General features: G+C 34.3%; 1 pseudogene; it reads right to left on the reverse strand.

Moving 5' to 3' along the window:
* Positions 1–473: 473 nt before the first annotated feature.
* LOC101965847 (cytochrome c, somatic pseudogene) lies at positions 474–790 on the reverse strand (annotated as a pseudogene).
* Between the last annotated feature and the right edge of the window lie 5,368 nt (positions 791–6,158).

The raw sequence follows: 6,158 nt of genomic DNA on the forward strand, positions 1-6,158 counted from the left end.
ATCAGGACTGGCCTAAAAAAGTGTTCTGTAAGCCATTCATGATCTGAATTCTGGTGTATCACATCAGTTAAATTATGGTGTATAGCTGATTATGATGGCATACACCTATTATCCCAATGGCTCCAGAGGCTGAGGCAGGAGCATCCCAAGTTCAAATCCAGCCTCAGCAATTTAGTGAGGCCTTAAGCAATTTAGCAAGAGACTATCTCAAAATTAAAAATAAATAAATAAAAAGGGCTAGAGATTGACTCAGTCATAAAAAACCCCAAGGTCCAAGCCACAGTGCCAAAATAAATAAATAAATAAAAAGAAAAAATTGTAGTGCACATTAAAAAAAAAAAACATGAGATATTTCTGTTTGGTAATAAATAAGGTAGTGGCTAGTACTCATTAGTACATTAGTAATTTTTTTTTCAGGGCCAAGGACTGAAGTCAGAGCCTCGAGCATGCTAGGCAAGCACTCTGCCACTGAGCTAAATTCCCAAACCCTCATTAGTAGTTTTTCTGAGGTAAGCTATTAAGTCTCTTTTCTCTGTTCTTAAGGTCAGCAAAGATATTTTTGTTCCAGTGATGTAATTTTGGGGATTCTCCAAATACTCCATCAGTGTATACTCTCCCCAGGTAATGCCTTTGTTCTTATTGGTTTCTGTGTAAGAGTACCCAGCAGTCTGACCTGTCTTCTGTCCAAACAGTCCATGGAGATTTGGCCCAGTCTTGTGCTTGCCTCCATAGTATGGCATTGGGCACACTTCTGAACAAAAATGCTCTTGCCCTTCTCAACACCACCCATTTTTAACTAGCTCTTTTGTCTTAGCTTAAGGAAGTTTCCTGCTCAGAAGCTAGACATCCTGCTCCCTTACCCAAGGACAGGCTGTTCTATCATTTTTTTTCTTTAAAAATAAAATCCCACCTAACAAGACCAATTCAGTTGTGAGTAACAAAGGTAGATCATTTTTAAATCTGAGGAGCTGGGGTTGTGGCTCAGTGGTAGAGCACTTGCCTTGCATGTGCGGGGATCTGGGGACCTGGGTTCAATCCTCAGCATCACATAAAAATAAATAAACAAAATAGAGCTATTGTGTCCAACTACAACTTATATATATATATATATATATATATATATATATGTGACATCTTTGATCATATATATATATATATATGATCAAAGATGTCACCTATGTCATTATGCCTTTTCTGCACCATGGAAGTCTGAACTACGCAATTTCTGGGACACAAAGTACATGGCATAGAACCTTTTCCAAGTGTCCTTGTGGAAAGCCAAGAACTACCACTTTTCTAATAATCTCCAAGATCCTGAGGATGAAAAACATAATTAAATATCTAAATACTTGTGAAAAGTAAATTGCATGAAGGCTTAGTAAAAGTTTGTTTGTTTTTTAAGCAGAATTTCTGTAACACAGAGACTTATGAAAGCAGGTAAGAAATCACAAAAGCATACCTTTTAAAAAGGATAGTTGAACTGTGCAAAGCAGGAGATCTGGTAGCAGGAATCATACTGACTCTCTTTGAAATAAGGGCAACTTCCTGATAAAACTTCCTTGTTTTTCTTCGTTCTGAACTTTCTCATGCTGGGGGCAGACAACAAGGAAATTAAGACTGACAAGTTTTCTGGCTAGCTAAAACTACATATGTATATCACCTGGCTTTGGTTTCTATAAATTATAGCCACTTCTGTGGGACCTGTGGAGATGCAATCTAACAGGCTTATCCCCAGTTTGATCAAACTGCATAAAGTTCATTTTTTTTTCTTTTTCCATTCTTTGTCTGTCTTATGCTGGCAAGTACATGAATCTTGCAGCCCAGAATCCATGCAGGGGCTCTGGCCTAGGCTACTGGTAACTGGATGAGAAGTCTAACCTTGCCTATGAAAACAAAAACAAACAATATCCCTTAATTATATCCCTCTTCACCAATTAATTGGCCAAAGTCTCCCTCATTACTCAACTGAATCTAATTTTATTTTTTGCCCTTATCATCCCATGGAAATCACTAGAGATTTTTGTCATTAATTCTAATAGACATTTTTCAGTCTTCATTTTACTTAACTTTTCAGCAGTATTTGATCATTCTGATCACACTTATTGTTCTGGCCAATGAATACTTGAATAGGACCCCAAAAGCACAGGCAACAAAGCAAAAATAGATTAAAAATAATTGGATCAAATCCAAAAGCTCTGCACAGAAGAAGAAATAAAAGAGTGAATATATATTTTTCCATCTACTGAAGATTGGGAAAATATATATTCAAATCATACATCTGATAAGGGAGTAATATGAATATATATAAGGAAGTCAAACATTTCAATAGCAAGAAAAAAAAATAATCCCATTAAAAATTGGGCAAAGGACCTGAAAAGACACTTGGCAAAAGAAGACATACAAATGGCCAGAAGGTATACTAAAAAATGTTCAACATCACTAATCATCAGGCAAATGCAACTCAAAACCACAGTGAGATATCAACTCACTCTAATTAAAAAGGCTATTATCAAAAAGACAAAAGTTAACAAACATTGATGAAGATTTATATAAAGAGAAATGCCTATATGTTCTTGGTGAGAAAATAAATTAGTGTACACATTACAAAAAACAATATGAAAGTTCCTAAAAAAAAAGAAAAGAAAAAGAAAACTACCATATGACCAGAAATCCATGTCTATGTATTTATCCAAAGGAATCCAAGTCATGATGTCAAAGGAATATTTACATTCTTATTTTCATTGCAACACTGTTCACAGTAGCCAAGGTATGGGAACAACCTAAGTATTCACAGACACATAAATAGAAAATATAGTGTATATGCACAATGTAATACTCTTCAGGCTTTTATTTATTTATGGTAATGGAGATTGAACTCAGGGGCACTTGACCATTGAGCCACATCCTCAGTCCTTTTGTTTTTCCATTTTGAGATAGGGTCTCACTAATTTGCTTAGGGTCATGCTTTGAACTTGTGATCCTACTGCCTCAGACTCCAAAGCCACTGGGATTACAGGTGTGTGCCACTGCATCCAGCTTATTCAGGCTCTTAGAAGAAGGAAATGCTGGTATTTGAAAAAATAAATGAACCTGGAAGATATTATATTATTTGAAATTAGCCAGGCAGATAAAGACAGATCCTACATCATTTATTTCACTTATATGTGAAACCTAAAAAAGTCAAACTCGTAGGAACAGTGGAATGGTAGTTACCAGAGGATAGGGGATGAGACAGGAAAAGGGGAGATGTTGATTAAAAAGTACAACTTTCAGTTACACAAGAGCAATGAGTTACACACACACACACACACACACACACACACACACACACACCTCATATAAATAGGTAGCCTGAGATCAATTTAAAAAAAACCTCCTAAGTAAGGCTCTAAATCTTCTAATCAGTTAATTAGGTTTTCAGACTTCTCAGGGTTATAATTATATAACATAAAAAAATTTACAACTAATAAATTATAAATATATTTTATATGTCAGAAATAGTAAGTATGATGGACATTGGAATGATAATTAAAATTCTATCTCTGCCATTAACTATCTGCATGATTATTATTAGGTCATTTTATTTCTCTGAGAATCACTTTACTCTTATATTCATTTGAAGACTTGAAATGGAAAATCTTTGTGAATTCTTTTAATATGAATAGTTTGATATTTTAGGATGTTACAAATTATTAATCAGTCTTAAAAATCATCTTTCAAATTAGGAATTATGTTAAATATTTGGAGATGATATCTAATTTACTAAAATTTACCCATAAAATTTCATGCTGGATAATTTTTGCTTCTATTAAATGCTAATGGGGGAATTTTGCTTCTATTTATTATGCAGTATTTCTCCTACCCCAAAAACAAGGAAAATTAACATAAAATATGAAATCATAATTTTCTTTTAACTAAAAAGGAACTGAGGTTATAAAATAATAACTAAATAATGAGTTTGAAATCTTTTTTTTAGAGCCTCACTAAGTTGCTGAGGGTTGCCTTGAACTTGTGATACTCCTGCATAAGTCATTGAAGCTTCTGAGGTTATAGGCACATACTACAGCACCCAGAAACTAGTCTGAAATCTTAAGTAAGACTGATATCTTTAAGTATAAAAGGAACAAGAATGCTAAGTTGCCTATAACAGAGCCCAGGGCAAAGACATAATGAAAACCATATAAATGGTTAAGAACAATTCTGCTAAACCTTTTAATAAATTGCTAAAGGCCTAGTGGGTTTAATATGAGAATATATAAACCATGGTAAGCTGAAGATATAAGGGGAGTTTGTGGTTACTCTCTCTAGGCTTAACATTTTTTTGTTTAAAAGAAAAAAAATAGGGACAAGTGAAGAAACACAGGAAGATTTATACAGCTGTATAGGTCTGGAAGAGAGACATATCACAACTGCATGAGATGAATTCTCACTCAGACTTTATTTTTATAAAGAACAAAAATCTTAAGCTGTTTAAGAAAGGCTAGCATACTCTGTCATCTCCAGGAAATAGTAGAATATACATGTGGCTGAAGACAGGAAAACAACAGCAACAACAACAAAATGTTCAACCTAGGTTGTAGTAGGAGGAAATTATTCTAGTAATAAATCATTAGAAGTTTCCTAATAATAAGAAGGAGGGAGGAAACTCATCTGCAAAGGATACCCCTTACCCAAGGATACAGTTCAAAGTTTGAGTGTGGTATTGTGGGGGGGGGGCGTAGGTTTTTCTAAGCAACCTAGAAGGAGGCAGATGCTTTAATATCTCAAGACAACATTTCAAGTCTTTGGGGAAATAGAGGATATTTATATAAGGACCAGATTAGAGACTATATGCAGAATTTGCCATTCCCCAGGAGCTTAAGTGAAGTAATCTGGTGTTTTGACACTGGCAAAAAGGTGATAATGTCCCAATCATGTCTATTCTTATCTTGAGGGCAAGATACTCTGAAATGCAGAGTGAAGTCCATATCTTTGGAATGAGAGAGAAAACAGGAATAAAAAAAGATGTAGTCACTGATAACAATGGCTTATTACACTATCATTGGAGGAGAGACAAATACGTGAAGGAAAGATTCCTCTTAAAGGCAAATAGGGATTGACAAATGCTAAGAGTGGAGCCCAAGGTCCAGCCATAATTTCAAGGAAATGTTAAAAAGATTTGTATTTATATATGTATTTAGGGTAACCATCACCACAATATAGCACAAACCCTGCTCAGTTTCTAAAAAGATTGATTCAATCCCTCTACCATAGACACTAAAACCCCAATAGACTATTACTAGAAGACACATGCTTATTTCCTGGAATAAATATCATTTACTCCAGTATATACTACACAATAAGTCTAACATGTAATAAAAATTGTGAGACTTACGAATAACAATAGAAATATTAAGAACACTGGCATAGTACAAAGTAATCAAGAAAACAACATAGATGATGCAGATCATGAAAATATCAGACAAGAAACTTAATGTAACTTAGATTAGTGTCCCAGACTCTTTGTGTTACTATAATAAAATAACATACTAGGTTATTAATAAATAGCAGGTTTTATTTCTTACAGTTTTAGATGCAAGGAAACTCAAGAATAATGTGCTGGTATGTTCAGTGTGCATGAAGGGTCATGAGCTCTCTTTTCCAATATGATACCTTGTTGTTGCTTTTTCCAGAGAGGAGAAACAATTTGTTTTTACATGGAAGAAGGGACAGAAAGGAAAAAGTACCCAAAGTACATCCTTCCATTCATTATATAAGGCAATAATTCATTCATGAGGGTGGAGTCTTCATAATTTATTTACTTCTTCAAAAAACCCTACCTCTGAACGTACAATCATATAAGAATTAAGTTTCAGACTCAGTGGTAGAGCACTTGCTTAGTATATGGGAGGTACTAGGGTTTATTATCAGCCCTGCATATAAATAAATAACAAAGTTTCAAGAACTAAAAAAAATTTTCAAAGAAAGTAAATTTCGGGGCTGGGGTTAAAGCTCAGTGGTAGAACACTTGCCTCGCACATGTGAGGCACTGGAATCTATCCTCAGCACCACATAAAAATAATAAATAAAATATATAAAGATATTGTGTCCATCTTAAAAAATATTTTAAAAAAGAAAGTAAGTTTCAACATAAAATTTTGGAGAGGTCACATATTCAA

The sequence above is a fragment of the Ictidomys tridecemlineatus genome, chromosome X, assembly GCF_052094955.1.
Source record: "Ictidomys tridecemlineatus isolate mIctTri1 chromosome X, mIctTri1.hap1, whole genome shotgun sequence".
NCBI lineage: Eukaryota > Metazoa > Chordata > Mammalia > Rodentia > Sciuridae > Ictidomys > Ictidomys tridecemlineatus.